The following is a 19,827-nucleotide window of genomic DNA, read 5'->3' on the forward strand; positions in this document are numbered from 1 at the left end:
ATAACATCCAAGGAGATGAGGCAGCCTCCACCATTGTCATAACCAAGAGCAGGCTCAGGGCATAGGGTGTGAGCAGCAGGCTTTTCCAAGATTGGGCTCCTGAAGAGCTCCCACCAGAGGAACAGCAGGTGCAGCGTCCCTAGGCAGGGAGGACAGATCGACAAGCGAGACCACAGTCTGGGGACATGTGCACGGGGCAAAGGGACTGTTGGCAGAGAGGTGGCAGATACAGATCAGCAGACCCTGGTTAGGCCAGGAAGGTATTTGTCCTGTATTCCAATGTGGTCAGAAGCCCCCTGGAGGCTTTGAGCAGGATTCTTCTCCTTTGGGTGCAACGGACTCCTGCTGAGAACCCCAGCCTCTGGTGTCTCCTGCCCGACAGCTCTTCCAACAGGAACGGAGCCTCTTGCTCTTGTGAGAAGAATGTCCCGTCGAGCTCATTTTGCTCTGACAGACCCTCAGCTCTCGTCTGTGCCATCAGGTGGGAGTGGATGATCTTGGCTCCCCTGGCTCACTGCGACTCCCGAACTCAGACTGAACTTCAAGGCTGCTCCACGTGACTTCCTTCGGGAGCCGCCTGCAGAGCAAGTGCTTCCCAGGGCACACCCTTCTCATGTCACAGGACGCACAGGGGCAAGCCAAGTCCGCAAAGGGGAAGTGAGACTCGGGCTCAATCATTCAACCCACTGCAATTCCATTACATTTGCATTTTTGCAGACCTCTTGAAGCCATTGTCTGAAGTGCCTCTTTTGGTGTGAATTCTAAGTACCGGTGGGGCATACTCTGCCTCTCAGAAGAGGCACTTCATGTCCCTTAAAACTTTCCGTGGGCAGCCGCAGATGCACAGAGCAGTAGCGGTTTGTCAGCAAAGCAGAAAGGAAGGAAACTAACATTTATTCAGCACCTATCCAGGACCAGACATCAGAACTGCTTTTTGGGAAAGTCACATCAACTTTAGTTTGAGCAGATGCTTTTCAGGGTGCCCGGTGGCTCAGGCGGTTGAGCATCCACTGTGGCTCAGGTCATGAGCTCACGGTCTGTGGGTTCCAGCCCCGGGTTGGGCTCTGTGTTGACAGCTCAGAGCCTGGAGCCTGCTTCCGGTTCTGTGTCTCCTTCTTTCTCTGTCTTTCCCCTGCTCTCTCTCTCTCTCAACAATAAACAGATGCTTTTCTAACTCCCTCCCTGTCACCTTCCAATGAACCTCAAGGACTAAAAGAGGAAGGAACCCACGGAGGCAAAGGGAAGCAAACAATGAGATGGTGGAACGAAGAATGGGAGGCGTCTACGATCCTTTGGAAAACCGGAAGCAGGTGGGGTGACCACGACGTAGCAGACTGAAGAGTGTCCGTGGAGGGTCTGCCCTCATGGAGGAGGGCGGACATGGACGTCTCGGGGGTTGGGAGTGCCAGGGTGTTCAGCGGTCTGGATCCGGAGGAAGGCTGCAAGCAAGGAGACCTGGCGGACAGAGCACCTGGGTCCCCGGATCTTCTTCTCCATCCTGAGCAGCTTACCAACTGTGGGTCTCTCAGCCTGGCAGGAAGTCTTGCTTCCTGCAGACCGTGAGGGAAGATCTATGTGGAGGGACATGAGGCCCAGGGAAGGGTGAAGGGAAGAAGATGTGCCGGAAAAAACGATACCGAGTGAAAGTACAGGCTACATTCTGAGCTCCGCCAGCTGCTGCCCCCCTCCCCTCCCCCGCTTCACCACGCCAGCCAGGCAGGAGGTGGGAGGGAGGGTCTTCTCCGGAGAAGACCACGTCCGGAGGAAAGACCCAAGGATGCTGACATCTGGGAATCCCCAAATCACGGTGGTGCCCCATCCTGCAGAGTAACAGATCCCAACAGCTGATGGGTCCTAACCCATCAAACACTTGACTGGGTTTTCGTGCCTCATTCTAAAGGATCACCAAGGATCACCAGGCATTTGGAGAAATCATGAAGATGGTCATTCCCAAGCGATCAGTCAAGAAAATTCTGAGGACAGGAAAGCAACATAGGGAGCAGAAGAAAAACAAGAGAAAAAAAAGTCCCTGTAAAAATCTGTGGAGGGGCGCCTGGGTGGCTCAGTTGGTTAAGCCTCCAGCTTCGGCTCAGGTCAGATCTCACGTTCGTGGGTTCAAGCCCCGTGTCAGGCCCTGTGCTGACAGCTAGCTCAGAGCCTGGAGCCTGCTTCCGGTTCTGTGTCTCCTTCTCTCTCTGCCCCTCCCCCTCTCATGCTCTGTCTCTCTCTGTATCAAAAATAAATAAAACATTTAAAAAAATTAAAAAAAAATCTGTGGAGCAATAAGAGAAGATACGCATGCAAGAAACAAGACCAGGACGCTATTTTATTTCTTTGAAAGGAACAATGAGGTAATAAGAAAGAGCTCTTGAGAGTAAAAGCTGTTGAGACCAACACTAACGACCTAACCAACTCAATCAATCAATCAAAGTTTTATGAAAAAGGGGGAGTGTCTCTCTCAGAAAGTGAAAGCAGAAGGCAAAGGGAATCGGCGTGCAAGAGAAGGACCATGCACGTTTGAGGTGACTGTGTTTGACTGAGGCATTAGAGTAACTGTAAGGAAAGTCTACTTTCCCCTATTTTACCAAAGACAGACTCTGGGGCTCTTGGGTAACCTCCCGGAGCATCGCGAGGGGGCAGAGCAGGACTGCACCCGGTCTCGGGCCTCCGAAGCCACGTGGCTTCCGCTCAGCTGCGCCCTGCGAAAACCAGACCCAGTGGAGCTGGGGGCGTGGGGGGTGGAGCTGGAATGCAGCTCTCCGGGGCGGGGGGCGGGGGGGGGGTTGGGCACCGTGTTTTCACCTCTCCGGGCACCTGAGAGCCACCAGGCATATGCTTTCCGCCGCCAATAGCTTTTGGGATGAGTCAGGGAGATGTCACAAATGCGCACAGGGCCTCGATCTGGGGTTCTTTGCTCTCCTGGCCTGCGACCCCAGGTGGCTTCCTCCTGGGGTCCTACTGGAGAAAGTCGTAAGCATTCGAAGCGCAAAGTTGTCCATTTCTCGGCCTTTGCGGGGTGTCTCCATGAAGTGGCGGTGGGACAGAAGAGACAGACATCAGACCCTCCGCTCGGGTGGATTGGGTCACCGTACACTTTGGGTCAGGCGACCTGGTGCTGCCGGAGGGAACATGTCCAGTAACAATCAGGACTCGGAGGGGCTTCCGGCTCAAAAAAGACCTCAGCCCAGCTGCTGGGCATGGACAGAGGAAGGAGACTCGCTTCCCTTCCCGAGAGAGAAGCAAAGAGAGAGGTGGGGAAGCAGTGGCTTCGGGCCGGGGAAGGAGCCCTGGAGAGTGGACGTGGGGGTGGCGGCCTGGCCGGGCTGCCCGTGACGCCAGCTGCTTCTGTACCTCCCGGGCAGCCGTGGGTGGGGATCCCAGTGCAACGTCGCTGTGAAAATGCATCACAAGCACTTCATATTGCGGAGGATCGTTCTGTAGAGACCGGTGACCCGTCAGGGCCCCCGGGCTTCTCCTCCGTGGAGGGGCCCCCTGACCCCTCCCCCTCACACGCATTCCCGGCGTCTGGTCCACAGAGATGCTCAGAACAAGCCCCTATGGCCACAGGCCTGGCCTTCTCCGTTCTGGCCCCGCCCCGGCCTCGTAGTGCCTTGTGCCTCTGGTAACAGGCAGCAACCTGCCCAGCTGCAACCAGAACGAACAAAGAAAAAAATGGAGAGAGATTTTTTTAAAAATCAAAAAAACCCAAAAACCATACCGTGCACCTTTGGCTCAGAAATGGCCTAGCCTGGGAGGTCTTAAGACGCGGTGATTAACTTTCTCTGGAAGCCAGTGCACCTGGGAATACACCGCGAGACACAAGAGGCTGAGCAAATATTAGACAAACAGCGCTCTTCTGCATTGCCCACATTGCTGCCGACGAATGGACTGACTTCTCAAATACTGCAGGAGGGAACCAGCCGCCTGCGATCAAAATCAACACGGCTTTGCCGTTCGTGCCTTTCTACCCCTCCCTCCTTTTTTAATTTCTAGAGCAAATGTATACAAACTATTTATCTAAAATAGAGGCACTCAGAAAAGCAAGCTGTGCAAATAATTAATGATCTGTAGGCACTGTGTGCCCGATGCGGGAGGCCCGGTCCCTCTTATTCTGGGACGGCACCCACGATGGCCCTAGACACCTGGGGAAGGGCTCGGGGCACTGCCCTGGCTCAAAGGTGATGCTCCGTGGAGCCCTTTGGCCCCTCCAGGCAGGGACAGGGTGATGGGGTGGGGTAAGGAGGGGGCACTCTCTCAAGGATGAGCTAGGTATCTGTCAGCAGGCTCAGGTTCAACGGGAGGAAACGTTCTCCAGTGGACTCACAAGTAAAGGCTGTAGAATGACTCTCTGCCTAGCGACAGTTGAGGGCATGAGGCCCCGAGAGGTGAAGGAGCTTTTCCGGTGTCACACAGCAAGGGAGGGGTGAGGCTGGGAGGGCAGGCTTGTCCTGAGCTGAGCCCCGATCTCCTCTGCCTTCTAGGCTCAGCTGTCTCTGAGTGTCCGCACAGGCAGGTCGTGCCCTGAACACGACCGGGGTCCTGAGCTCCCCGCTCTCTAACTTGGAGCATCCCTGTGGCCCCGACGCCCCCGCCGAGCCTCCGCCCCCAGCCTGACAGCCCCCTCTGCCCGCACATCTTCCGGCGGCTGCAGTGTGTGGAGGGAGGCTGGCAGGGCCGGCTCGCCTTGCTGATGGGTCTGTGTGCAGGCCCTTTCTCATGGCTCCAGGCCCCGCACGATGGTGGACGCTAGGACGTGCCATTGTCATGTTCTCCTGCGGGAGGAAGAGGGGTTTTGTCTTCTCTCTGGGCGAGGGAGTGACAGGAAAGCCACAGCAGCCAGGGCTGGGAGACAGGCTGTGGTTTCTCATCATTAGAAAAATTAAAGTATACAGACAGAAATGTGGTTTTGCTTCATAACTGTATCCTGTCAACTAAATATTTCATTTAGACCTAATGCCTGAGCCAAATGGGAATCTCGAGCAAAACTGCACTATTAGAATACACTTAATTATTGACTCAGCCAGGCAAAAAATAAAAAAATAAAGGAACCAGGCAGTGATCTCATTCTTCTTATCAAGCATCTTGAGTGCTAACAGGCACCCCAACAGCTGCTATTATCTCGGGAGCCGGCCGCCTTCAGCTGCTGAGCGAGCACCTCCACGCCAGCCGCAGGGAGCCAGACCGAAGCTTTCTCTTTCCAGCCTCCTTTCCTCAGGGAGGGGTGGGGGCAGAGGTCCCGTGGCTGCACTGAGAGTGCAGCCTCCCCCTGCACGCCTTCCTGACCCCCTACCTCATTGTATAGAAGTCACTGGACTGTTCCATGGATTCCCAACCCGGAAACTAGACATGCCCAAAATGTCATTCTTTTTTTTATGTGTATTTATTTTTGAGAGCGAGAGAGAACGTGTAGGGGAGGGGCAGAGTGAAAGAGAGAGAGAGAGAGAGAGAGAGACAGACAGAGGATCCGGAGGAGGGTCTGCACTGTCAGCACAGAGCCTGATGCGAGGCTCAGACTCAGGATCTGTGAGATCATGACCTGAGCCAAAGTCAAGAGCCGAATGCTTAACCGACTGAGCCGCCCAGGTGCCCTCCAAAGTATCCTTATGCTATCTAATTATCTTGCATTTTTTCACTTTTTTTTTTAAATAATGAGGAAAAGGGTTTATGATCCTAGCACTAAAGGAGACTCTAGGCTGATTCCACCCTCTCATTTACTTATTTAAAAAATTTTTTAATGTTTATTTATTTTTGAGAGAGAGACAGACAGACAGAATGTGGTCAGGGGAGGGGCAGAGAGAGAGGGAGACACAGAGTCTGAAGCAGGCTCCAGGCTCTGAGCTGACAGCACAATCTTTTTAATGTTTATTTACTTTGAGGGGGGGGGAGAAAGAGAGAGAGAGAGAGAGAGAAAGAAAGAGAGAGAATTCTAAGCAAGCTCTGTGCTGTCAGCACCAAACCCCAATTCGGGGCTGAAACTCACAAATTGTGAGACCATGACCTGAGCTGAAACCAAGAGTCAGATGCTGAGCCGGCGGAGCCTCCCCGGTGTCCTGGCCCAATCTTCTCTGTTAGTTTGCGTGCACCGCTGGGGGTCTCAGAAAGGAGACAGAAGCTTCTTTTCCACCAACACGGATCCTTCTACAACACGAAGCCAACGACTGAAACCCCTCCTGGACGTTTCGCTCTTTCCTCTTACCGTGTATCCTCCTGTGGTCTGTCCTCCGATGTGCCATTTCTCTTTCCTATGGTCCCTTGCTGTCTTCTCCCTTCTTCAAACAGGACGCGGTGTCTGAAGGCAGACCGGCCGAGTCCAGGGCTGCGGTGAGTCTGGGCGGCTCAGTGGCCGGTGCGACACGCTTTGTCATGCATCCACGGAGGAGGGAAGAGGCTGGGGAGGTCCAGGCCCAGCGTTTCGGCTTCCAGACAGACCGTCAGTCAAGGACCCCGACTTTTCTGGGGAAATCCCCACCTCCTGTTGCAGGCAGGGTCTGTGATCACTGGCCTTGCCCTGACACTCACCTTGGCTGCCTGGGGAGTGCTGCAGCTGCTTTGAATGCAGTTGTCAAAGAAAATGCCCCCGGAGGCCTGGGGGACACATGAGGCAACACCAACGGTTTGTGGTGGTCAGGAAAACAACGCTGGAGAGTCAGACGGTGGAAAATAGGAAATCGATGGCATGTTAAGGCTGGGCAGAGCAATTAGGGCTGGGAGGCTGCCCCTGTCTGTGGCTGTTTGGTTCGTAGGCGCTGTGGCCGGTTTTGTGTTCTCTCGTGGTTCTTGAGAGAGAGCACGTTCCTGGGAGAACTGTGGGGACGGTTTAGGGTCTTGGGAGCATGCTAAGTGGATTGCAAAAATGGCGGCAGTGTCTTTGCCTCTTGGGACAGGACTGGGCAGCTCTTCCCATCTCGAGGAGTCTGCTCTCTTATCCCTTCAGCCGGCACTGATTTTGTCCTTGTTCGCCATCGAATGCGGCAGAGGTGACAGCGTGCCAGTCCCAAGCCCAGAAGCCAAGAGCCCCCGTGTACTTCCGCTACCCTACCTGGAGGGGGCCTTGCCACGTGGAAGGCCCAAGCCGGCCCGCGGGCCAGGACCCAGGCACAGCCGCCACAGCCAGGAGCCAGCCACCAGACCCGGCGCTGAGGCTTCCTAGGCAAGCCAGCCTGCCCCTCGGCGGACCGCGGTCACATGCGTGAACCCAGCCAGGATGAGCCAGGCACAACTGCCCGGTGGATTTATCCATTTGCGAGCCCTAATCAGTGTTTATTGTTTTAAGCCGTTGAGTTCTGGGGTAGCTGGCTATGCGACAGGAGTTCACCGATGCAGGGATTGAGAGGGTGGGTGGGAGAGGTACTGTTTCCTCGGTCTGAGTTAGCAAGAACCCAGTTCTTGGCTGCCTACAGGAATGGTCGTAATCTGGATTCCTCTTATGTCTCTGGATGTGCTCATAGCCACGCTCCCTCCCTCCCTGGCCTCCCTGGCCCCCCTGCCCCATGCACATTCCAGGCTCCAGCCTCGCTGAGCTCCCTGTAACAGGCTGAACTCTGGCCTTGACTTCTGCTCCCATCCCCCACCCCCACCCCCAGTCCTGGGACATTGTTTCTTTTTCCATCTCCCTTCCCTTTTCCTGGCTAATTCCTACTCCAGCCTGAGGCTTCAGGTTGCCCGCCACGTCCATCCGTCCATCCATTGGTACCTCGTCTCTGTTCTCTAGCTCTGTCTCTAACATTTGCCACATTGTACGGAGATCTGAACACCCCTCTTCCCTTCAAGGGCCATGGTTTCTTGATTCAAGAAATGTTGATATTTAGGTCCTCACTTGGATGCGTTAAGTCACGGGATTGCTGGGCACCTGGGTGGTTCAGTCGGTTAAGCGTCCGACTTCAGCTCAGGTCATGACCTCATGGTTCATGGGTTCGAGCCCTGCATTGGGCCCTGTGCTGACAGTTCAGAGCCTGGAGCTGCTTCGGATGCTGTGTCTCCCTCTCTCTCTGCTCCTATACCACTCACACTCTGTGTCTCTTTCTCTTAAAAATAAATTTAAAAAACATTAAAAAAATTTAAATCTCAGGATTGCAATATTCATATGTTTAACAGCACCGAGGAGATTCTGCCGCAGGGTCAGGACTGAGAAGGACTCTAGTCTGTTTGGGAGAAGGTTTGTTGGAGGGGACGGGGCTCCCTGACTGCACATCTGGAATGACTTCCCCCTTCACCCTCAGCTCGGCTCTGAGCCTCTGCTCCCCTTGTGACCAACTCTGGCCTGGAGCTCCGGGCTTACCCTCCTCTCTTGGTGCCGTGTTCTGCTGGGCATTTGGCTCTCAGCAGAGAAATGGTGCAAAGATGAGGTTTCCTCTTGCTACTTTTGTGTGACATTGGCCAAAGGGGTGTGGGGCAAAGCGGAGGGGAGGCAAAGGACTGAGAATGAATTCCAGCTGGGTTTGAAAAGTTCTTTGGGTGTTCCCAGCACCATCAACTTTGCCGACCTTAGCCCCTTTGTGGTGATGAGTTCTTTCTTTTCCCAAATGCATTTGATGCTCTTGACTTATATCCATTCCTGCCTCTTTACTCTTCCTACTTGAGTTTCCTCTACATAACACAGAGCAATTCTTTGAGTTACCATCCCGGCAAGCCAGTCTCTGGGGCCTGGCTCTTTGTCACATATGGTCCATCCAGGTGTATTGCTAAACAGAAGACAACTCTCCACTTTCAGGAATTCTGGAATTCTGCCCCAAGCTGTGACGTAAGAGTTATTTTCTTCCCTCTGCTACCTGTAATCATTGCTTGTTTACTTGTCTGTCTGCCCAGTAGGCAGCGGGCAACATGGCAGTTGGTTCCATAAGATCACGCTCTCCAGTGTGTCCTTGGGGCCAAGCACAGACACAGAGGAGGCACCCGGTAAATGTTTGCTGGGTTACTGATGCATACGTCAAGGTTACAGGGGATCCTATGGTCCAGCGTGAAGCAGGAGCAAGGAGGGAAAGAGAAAGGGAATGTCCTTGTGGGCCGGGGGGCGGTCCATGAAGAGTGCCAAGGGCCAAAACCAGGGCGGTACAGCTGAGTTGCCAAATCTATTAGGAGAAAGTGTGGTTTGAAACAAACGGGCTAAAGACCCTCTGATGAATAGCCTAGAATGAAGTAGGGTCCGAACAGGGGTGAGTGTGGAAGGAAGCACCAGATGGGCCCAGGAGCTGGGGCGTCTGGAAGTCAGGGGGCCCATTTGCCATGAGGGCAGGAGTCAGGAGGTTACTGGAACACAGCTGAGGGGCGATGGTTATTTGGTCTCCCAAACCACTATTTCAGAATCTTTTCCCTCTCTCGGTCCAAACCTGAATGTGTACACTTGAACATATGTGTGCTTGTGCACACGCACACGCACCCCCCCCCCAATCACACACACTTATGCATGGACCACTCGGATCACTTTTAAGATCAGGTATGAAAATGCTGGTGACTTCCAACGGCAGCTGATGGTAAGATGGTTATTGTCTCCGTTAACGATGCGCTGGGCTGCTTCCCAGGACCGACCTCTGGAGTCAGACGCCAGGATGCTGGCTCCGCCTCTCAGTGGTTGGAGGACTCTGGCTTCCTCAAGTTGAATGTCAGCATTCAGTAATGCACAGCCTATCGCTTCTCGGCCTTTTGGCTAAGATCAAGTGTAGTAATGCACAGTCTTACGAGGACTGTAAAATAAAATAACGTGTGTAAGGCACTTGGCATAGTCCTTGAGGCTGAGTCAAATAAAGCAGTATTCAACAGATACTGTGTGACGGCACACCTTGTCAGATGCTCTGCTAGGCGAGGCCCTGGAGAATAAGGCCCTCCTTGAGTGTGTTGCTGGGTAAAGACACCCTTAATATATTTCTCTTATGCTTCCTGTCTCAGGCCAGGAGGCAGCCATTGGGGTCTATCCCGTGTGCTATATCCAAGTATCTGAAAACTCAGTCTTTTAAGGCGCTGATGACCCTGGGCCCAGAGAAGGAAAAGGCCCTGCCTTTCTGAGCTGCCCCCTAGAAAATCAACTACGGGGCTGCTCACTCTGCCACATTTCAGGTTTCCCTTGGAGAGTTTCCCACCGTCCAAAAACCAATGAGGTCTGACCTGGCAAGTCGGGATGAGCTCCCAGCCCAGAGCGTGTGAGTCAGACGGGCGCAAGACAGGCTCATCCATAACCCGGCCACAAACAGACCCGTTAGCGACATTGCTGCGGGCGGCCTATTACTTACTATGTAGTTAGTATCGTTTAAGCAAAACAATGGGATGCACTTTGGGAGAAGAGCCCTCGTTCTGAACACTCGGCCGCCGGCGGCCGGCCGGGCTAGGGAAGCAGGGCGCAGGGGCTGGGAGGCGCTATCCAAGTCAGTACAACTGTTGCCATTTTCTTTAGGGAGTGTCCAAGCTGAAAGCTTCCAGAAAAGGATATGCTGCAGGTTTTAAATCTTTCCTTGGAGAAAAGTGGACGGGGCTGCAGCGAAAGTGAGAAAGAGCGCCAGGGGTGAGGGACAGTGGGGACATGGTCATGGGGAGGGACAGTGCAGGCTGTTACAGTTCAGAAGGTTTCTTTTTTTTTTTTAATGTTTATTGTTTTTGAGAGAGAGAGAGAGACAGAGAGGAAGCAGGAGAGGGGCAGAGGGAGAGGGAGACACAGAATGGGGAGCAGACTCCAGGCTCTGAGCTGTCAGCACAGAGCCCAAGGCAGGGCTTGAACTCACAGACCACGAGATCATGACCTGAGCCGAAGCTGGCCGCTTAACCAACTGAGCCCCCCAGGTGCCCTGACAATTCAGAAGGTTTTCTAAGGCCGTGCTTCCACGGAGCTAGTTGTGCCCCTTAAGGCTCTACTCTGAGTCTTCAAACTTCAGACCATCCCTCCCTAAAAACAACCAAAGATAACCTGGGCTGTCCCTGCTGAGTTTGTGTTCTTAACTGTCAGGCCCTAAACCCAAACATGATTTCTTTTCCCCGATGGAGTTCATTTGCCCAGAGGGATCACCTACACATTCTAGAGAGTTACAGGTAGATAAATTTTCCCTTCTGCCTCAACCTTGTCGTCTTTCTGCATTCCTTAGAGATCACCAGGAATGTCAAAGGCACAAGAAAACATACCCAAGTTCTTGCTCCTTAGAAGTATTTTGTGGCCGTTCCCTGGATAGAACACCCCAGTGGACCCTGGAACGCCCAGCTTGAGCCCCATCTCCCCAGTGATGTCTTCCATGGACTATTCAGACGGATGTTGCCTTCTTCTGCACTTGCTAGGGAGGTAGTCATTAACAGAGCTTAAAAGTATGGTCCTGAGTGAGATAAATAGGTTCTAACTCAAGGTCTGCAAGCTTCAAGGTGTGGGTACTTACTTACCCCTTTAAGTCTCTGCTGCTTGCTGTAAAATGGATTAATCCTGGTGTGCACTTTACAGGATGGTTGCGATTATCGAGAAAATGTATAGAAAGGACTTAACACCGTGGGCACTCACGAAGGAGTGTTCTTTTTCTTTATTTCTTGGCGTTCACAATTGGTAAGCGTTAGAGAACTCTGTTCCAGAAGTCAAATGATTGGCGTTTTGGTGGCCACTTCATCACTACTCAGCAGGGTGGGCCTGGTTGGGTCATTTTATCTTAATCTCTCAAACTGCCAGCTGATCAAAGTGGGATGATAATGTCACAGGTTTGCTATGAGGATGGAAAGATAAAATGGCACTGAGGTACAAGATAGTGACAGCTTGAGGGTAAGTGGTGGAAGACTTTCTTCTAAGCATAGATAGCCCATGGGCAGTTTCTCCTTTTCCTGCTACTCTCTTTCTTTCTGCTGTATGGCAGTGGGGCCAGTGCCTTGGACCTTTCATGAAAGAACTGTTTAAATGTCAGTGGGATTCAGTGTCCCTGACTAAGAAAAGGTAAGCTAAATGGTATTCGCAGCGGGCCAAGGAAGCCCCAGTCTTTGGTCTTACGACAAAAGTCAGCTCCCACCCTCAGTCTGAAAGAATTAAAAGTGGAGGATAACCACTGCAGATAATTAGATAGAAAGCCAGTCCTCTTCCTGCTTATCTCCCCCAAAGCAAGCACGAGAGAATGCATCTGGAAGCCATGAGAGTCTCAAGCCCATTATATCCTGACCACCTTCCTGTTGATGCCCGCTATTATTTCAAATATAGCGTTGGAACTGAACACAAGTACCCCGATGGGTATGGACAGTTCAGTGCACAATACGTTGGGATTATTAACTCTATTACTCAGGACTACATGCCTATTCATGTTACATTAGTTTTGTTGAAAGTCATGTACCGTACTCTTACATAATGAGCTTACAGTCAACTAATCCCCTCTGACTTTGTTTCACATGACTTTCTAGAAAACCAAGGCTTCTCTCATTCTGTACTCACACAAACGATTTCGGATCTAAGGGCGGGATCTTAAATGCAGTGCTGATAAACTTCATAGTGTGTATTCTCTCCCATCCTTCTAGCCTGCCTTTTGAATATAGATTTTGTCATCCAGAGTTATTAGCTATCTCTCCCAGCTGGGTGCCATCTGCAACTTTGATAAGCAACTTTTTCCATGATTTAGGCAGACTTTGTGATGGTCAAATTTCAGCAGACTCCTGTTCTGCATAGACTTGTTAAAATGAGCTCATATCCCTTTGGATATAGTATTCAATGAAAATTAGTAGACCAGTCAATTTATCGATGCACTACCACCTACAAACAAGGTTACATGAAAAAAATTCGAATTGATTCTACTTTACTACTTATATTCCTCCTGAAAGGTGCAAGGGGCTATCAGAAAATTGCTCTTTGGTGCTTGTTAACATTATTTTGTTCTTGTTTAAAGCCTAATAGATGCCTACCAGGCATATCCATCTTCAGATATCCAAAACGAAACTCATTTTCCCACTCAAATAGGTTCTTCCAATTCTCTGCTCTGTCTCAGAAAGTGACCAGCCCATTCTTCCAGTTGCTCAGGCAATAAAAGCTGGTGTCCTCTTTGGCTTGGCTTTTGCTCCCTCACCCCAAATTCACATCAACCCGCACATCATCTTGGCTTCACTGTTTGAAGGTATCTAGGACCCGATCACTTTTCACCGTCCCCAACTGCCACCATCCTGTCCAAGTTGCCACCATCTCTTTCCTGAATTATTGCAAAAGTCTCTTCACTTATACCTTATTTGTACCCCCAGGCATCAGCTGTAACCTGTTCTCTACCCAGCAGTTAAAGAGATCCTTTCGAAAAACTAAGTCACATCATGTCATTCCTCTGTTCCAAATGCTCAGTGGTTCCCAGATCACTCAGGATAAAGTCCAAATGGCCTACAACAGTCTGTAGCAAATAGAGCATTCTAAGTGACAAGGCCTCTCTGATCTCCAAGATCCTGTCCCAATATCCCCTCCTCACTTGTTCCTTTCAGACACAGCTCTGGCTGCTTCTAGAACATTCCAGGCAAGAACCTTTTCTGTATGGTGGTATCTCTACTGGAATATTCCTTCCCTCGTGATATGCACAGCTTACTCCCTTACTTCCTTCAGGTCTTCTTACGTCACCTTCTCAGCAAGGCCTTCTCTGACCATCCTGTGTAAAATACCACGTCCCCTCCACCCCACATATTTTTCCCTCTTTATTCTATTTATTATTATTTTTTGATGGCTTACAGTGCTACTGGCATAGGATAGACTGGTTTCTGGCTTACTGTCTATCTCCTCCCAGTAGAATATAAGCTCTGTGATGTGGGTCAGGGCTTTGTTTAGTTCACACCTAGGATGTGCCTGGCACATAAGAAGTTCCCCATAAATATTTGTGGAATGAAGGAGCAGATGGCATTGACATAAAGTTATCTCTCTGGGCTCAGTTTCCTCAGGTATAATATAACGCATGTTCAGCGGATTTCAAACTTGGTCCACCGCTCCAAGCTACAGAATGCTTCCTTTCTGTGAATTCTTAAGCAGAAATAGTTTCAACTGGAAAAGCTCTTCTTTTAATGATATTAATTAACTATATTAAAGTGAGCTCTTCTGGTTGAAACGTGGGTGAAAAATCAAAGACGCAATCACAGTGTGCGTTCCGAAGTTCCCTCAAGGAGAAAGTTTGAAAAGCCACAACGCCAAAATATTCTATAACTTGATCACTGGGATGACTACGGGATACTAAATCTCATCACTAAGAATAATCGTGGTCTGTTATCATAAGATTTTAAAGGGGGAAGCAATTATTTTTTTAACATTTACTCGAGTTCAGTTTTCCCTTCCTCTAACCTCCTTCCCAACACCAGGGTGAGGGGATAGACTGGATGATCGCTGAAGGTCCCGTTTCAGGATGAAGATTGTCTATGTAATAGGAGCAGCTGGCGTGGCCGTCCTGGGCGCTCCTGGCCTGGAGAAAGGACCCAGGGAATGTAGGGGAGGGTGAAACCGAAATTTCTAATGTGATTCAACCCATTGCCGAAATGGAGGCACATCAAGTTTTTAAAGTTCAATGCGGATTCAATTAGAAATTTTACTGAAATTTCAAATTACAACCATTTCCCCCCTGGAACGACAGAATTATATGGTGTCGCAGAGAAACTGACAGGTAATTTGGGAAACTAAGGGATTTTTGGACTCTGTAGTTAATGGAGAGTTTAGCACCAATTCCTGCGTAATTTGCACTTCTGAGAAGCAGAATTATTATAAAGTCAGACATCTCCAGCACTTTCAACTCTTGGATCTGCCGGGCTCTAAGATGACCAGGAATATAGAAGGACTGAGGTCAGAGGTTGCCATTTCAATATCTGAGGCTGCCCAGCTCCCCCAAACTGGCATTTGAACTGAAGAGTCGAAAATTGGAGGTGACATTCAGAAGTCTCTGAAAAGTATAACCCTGGCTTCCTCCTTGAAAAGCTTATCTGAATCCTAGCTTATCCTTTGATGAGGTTACTGAAAAAGCGCTCTGCTCTGAGCTCTTGAAAGATAACAGTCAGCCCAAGTGAGGCCCAGCTGCATCCCTTGGGGGCAAACAGTGGCAGATGTAACAGGCCCAGAGACCCTAATTAAATGGTCTGGGCGACTTTCTGGGGATGAGGGAGTCTGCCCCTTCAACCTTTCTCCCTGGGCTCCTCCAGGACGTGATGCCTTGGATGCGTGGGCCCCTGTTAATAGAGGGGCCCCACACGTCTGCTCCAGAGAGAAGGTATTTGTACTAAAATGGGGTCGCTCGGGAGAGCCGGGCTTTCCCCCACTCCTCAGGTGGCTGCTGGCTCCGCTCGTCTTTCTGCCAATCAGGGATGAGAGGGGAATGAAGAAATTTGGCACCAGAGCTACCCTCCCTCCCCTCCCCACTCCACGCCCCCCCCTTTTCATCTTTTTCATCTAGGACTCAGGGGTCCTGAAGACAGAAGCACCCTTAATGTTTGAATCAATGTTTTTGGCTCCTTTGAGAATTGTCCCTGATTACCGCCACCCTTTTCTCTAGTCCCCACACCGCTGAAGGTCTTTCACGCTTATCTCGGCCCTTCTCATGATTATTCAAATGTTTGCTTGCAGATACCAGAACTTTCCAGTGAGGTCGTAAGCTCTGCTCAAAGCAGACACCATGTTTTACACTTTGTTCCCAAAGCTCCTTGTATGGTGCTGAGTACAACATAGGGACTTTTGTTAATACTTTGGCGAGTATTTAGTGAGTACATCCTCTTTGTGGACATGGCCGTGTGACTTTGAATCAATGAACTAAGCCTCTGTCTCTTTACTGTCATGAGGGGATAGAAAAGTTAGCCTTGGGGCACCTCGGGTGGCTCAGTTGGTTAGGCTTCGACTCTTGGTTTCAGCTCAGGTTATAATCTCACGGTTCATGAGACTGAGCCGTGCATTGGGCTCTGCACTGGTGGTATGGAGTCTGCTTGAGATTTTCTCTCTCTCCCTCTCTCTCTGCCCCTCCACCATCTTTCTTTCTCAAAATAAATAAAACATAAAACTTTAAAAAAATAAAGAAAGAAAAGCTAGGTTTGACTATTTTCATGTTTATTTGTTTTTGAGGGAGAGTCAGAGAGAGAGAGAGAGAGAGAGAGAGACAGAGTGCAAGTGGGGGAGGGGCATAGAGAGAAGGAGACCCAGAACTGGAAGCAGGCTCCAGGCTCTGAGCCATCAACACAGAGCCCAACGTGGAGCTCGACCCATGAACCATGACTTGAGCCAAAGTCCAGCACTTAATCAATGGGGTTACCCAGGGGTCCCTAGCCTTGACTATTTCAGAACACAATTGTTAGAAAGATTAAATGATTAAGGGGCCCCTGGGTGGCTCAGTCAGTTAAGCTTCCAGCTTCCGGCTTCAGCTCAGGTCATGATCTCACGGTTCGTGGGTTCGAGCACCACATCGGGCTCTGTGCTGACTGCTCAGAGCCTGGAGCCTGTTTCAGATTCTGTGTCTCCCTCTCTCTCTGACCCTCCCCTGCTCGTGCTGTCTTGCTCCATCTCTCAAAAATAAATAAAAGACGTAAAAAAAAAAAAAGAAAAGAAAAAGAAAGATGAAATGATTAGATTAATGCTTTTGGTTGCTGTCATATTATTTTTGCAGATAGGATTTAGCTTAGACTTTTAGATCCTCTCTGGGCCTCAGTTTTCTATAATATTTATGATCATTTATAATTTTAAAATGTATTTATTTTTCAATAAATAAGCAATGGGTACTCCTGTATGCACAGTAGTGTGCTGTCAGGAATGGAAGATGACCATAAGCGTGGCCGGTGCCCTACGATCCTGTACCTCAGTGAGAGAGATAAGGTTGGCAGCAGCTAACAGATACAGTAAATGCTTCTTTATATAAAAGATGATATATATTATACAGTATATACATATATAACACATCATCTGTTAAGTTATATCATTTACAACTATACAGTATATTGAGTTGCATTAATTCTGCAAATGTTACCTATATGATCCCAAAGTGTCAAATAGACCATTAAAAAATATGTCTCCTAACCTTGTAAAACACAGATCAGCTTGATTTGTAGGTGGTTTTTCTCCACTAAAATAAGCTGTTGTTTGGAGAAGAAACAGACACGCCTTCCTTATCTACCAAGTGAACATCTCTATAGGAAAAGAATGATTTTAAGAGACCCACAGCCTGGGTCCCAGGTAAAGGAGTAAGTAGATAGCTTGAGAGAGACCCCAAACCCAACTCTAGCCCCGAAACCAAACCACTGGGCATCACGGAAGAGTCACGTCAGATGAGCCACAGAGCCCAAGGCCATAGAAGGCTCCATGCCGAGGAGGGGAGTGGGGGCTGGGGGCGCCCAGGGGGGCTTGCCCTGGAGAACAGACTCCTCTGAGCTGAGAGCCTGAGCTGAGCAACAAACAATCATGGACTTTGCAAACAGTGCGTTCTTTCCCAAACCAAAGAGTAATCTTCTTGTGTGCACAGTGTGGAAAGGACAGTGGGTCCCAGGATGGTGTTTCCAGCCATGGCCGCACACATGGATAACTGTCATTGTCAGTCCTACCATTCTCTAAAATAAATGACAGATAAATAGTAATCTGGGCGGCACACACACAGACGTCCAATCTTCATACAGTCCTTGTGGAGTATGAAAATCTAATAACCCAGGTCATGGGTATGGCAGGAAAAATCTGTGAGCAGTGTTTGAAGACAAATGAGTTAAAATCTGTGGCAACTGTATTGTTCATTCACGTTGCACCGATGTTGATTCCTTGATATATATTTCCAACCTTGTTCTTCCCCAGATGCCTAGGTCAAATGCCTAAACGTTGAAAATCAGTAGGAATATTTAGCCTTCTTATTCTTTTAAACATCGACTAATTGGATTGACCATTTGTCTTCCTTTCCTTGGATGGTTAGTTTTAAAGAATAAATCTTTTTTCTGTTTTATTCTCTGATGTGGTCTGAGTGCCTGGAACAGTGTTTGCATGTAGCAAGCACCCAATAAATATTTATTCACTGAATGATTGAATGAATGCAAGTTGCTCAAGTGAGTGAAATGATTTCAAGTCACTGTTATTACCAAGTAAAGCAGCTTCTGGACTCGTTGAGCTGAGAGGCATATTAACTCTATAAAGGACAACTCATTCCTATATTCTCCATTCATTCATTCAGACAACTATGTGGCATTGACCATGCTCACATCTCTGTGACAGGGGCCCCAGAGTTACAGTACTGGAGACACAAAGGTAGACAAGAAAGTCCCCACCGTTAGAGAAGTCATGTTTGTATCATGAGGAGTAGCATCACAAAATGTAACAAGTGGATGCGAGTTGAGTTAGAAAGACAACCTCTCAGGTTTCCACGAGTCCATGGTTGAGGGGCTGATTTCAGCTGCTTTCTGTGAGACCTACAACCTGAAGTTACCGAGATTTCAAAGTTCAACACATTTAATAGCAAATGTTAGTGAAAAAAGAGTATTTAGGTGAATTACTATCTGAAGCTAGATGGTAATTGGGTTGTTCTGGGCTCTGAGAAAGCTCCAGCTCATTGGGTCAGATGGCGTCTTCTGCTTTTTTCCTCTTCAATGTATAACAAGTTCAATACGTTAGTGTTGACAACATAAAAACTTGAACTTTTCCTTGTGCTTCCTCCTTATCACTTAGCTTGAACGACAAGGGTGATACTTAAGGAAATCTATCCATGGATTTAAAACTGCAGTTTGTAGGGCCCTAAAAGACAGATAAATATTTGTTGGAATATGACTGCATCTTTAAAAATTGTTGCATATTAAAATCTACAAACTTTAACGGTAAGACACAACTGAAGAAACGCCAATAAAAATTGTCAAAATATATCTGAATATAGGAAATGTTTCATAAAACTACTGAGGTGTTAACCCGGTTTATGGCTACTGTTAAAAACTAAACAACCCTTTAAATGGTATTCATACTCTTTCAATACACGGTGGTCCAATGGGCAGCCCAAATCCTGGAGATCTTGGCCCCAACAGGAAGCCATCCTTCCCTCTGATGCGTCACCATGGTAAACATGGAACAGGTGTATGAAAGTCATGACCATAGACTCGAGGGGTATGACAGACGCAATGTGAGTCATAGAAGTTACTTTTAGCAGAATAATCCCTTCCGTGTGGATGGACCTCAGTTTTCAAAGCACATTTCTCATACAACATCTCATTGGCTCTATCAGAGTGCCTGTCATTTTTTTTCCTCCACCCATTTTATTGAAGAGGCCACTGAGTCTTTAAGTGGGACTGTCATTTGCCCCAGGTACCATCATGGTAGAATCAGTGGTAGGACTGGAATGTACTTTTCCTTCTACACCGTAATGTCCACCATGTTGGATACTGGGAGTGCGGGTGACCGAGCGTCCTGTCTCCGCACAGAGGGATGCTCCCACTGCCCAAAGGTGGGAAAATAACACGGTGCCATCGCGATGCCCTCAGCCCTTCCTCAATGCCAGCACCAGACAACGTTTCCCCTGGTCACTGGTGCGGCATGGACCCTGCGGGCTCCAGCAGTCCAGCCAACTGACTGATGGATGTGAGAGAGGCCCTCTCTCTTTTATGTTTGTCGACCTCATGAATGGATTGAGGTATCAAGAGAAGACAGCGTCAGGGGGACTTTGGGCCACAGCCAGGACCAAAGGCACAAACTGAAGGGGCAGCTGGGGTCAGGAGGTCAGTGCTCTGCCTCAGTTTTCTACAGTGGCAAGTGCAGCATTTCTGCCCCAACCCATGCCAGATTGAGCCACCTGGGGGTGACCAGGTCTAAGTGTGCTGTTTATCTTTTGAAGCCACCCCTGTAAAGGGCCACCTCAGACTGGGGGCAGATGTCTAGAAGCTTTTTCAGTCGAGTCAGAAATCCTAGATTCAAGTCCACGCCTACCCTTCGTAGCTGTATGGTCTTGGGCC

Source organism: Suricata suricatta, chromosome 11, assembly GCF_006229205.1.
Source record: "Suricata suricatta isolate VVHF042 chromosome 11, meerkat_22Aug2017_6uvM2_HiC, whole genome shotgun sequence".
Taxonomy (NCBI): domain Eukaryota; kingdom Metazoa; phylum Chordata; class Mammalia; order Carnivora; family Herpestidae; genus Suricata; species Suricata suricatta.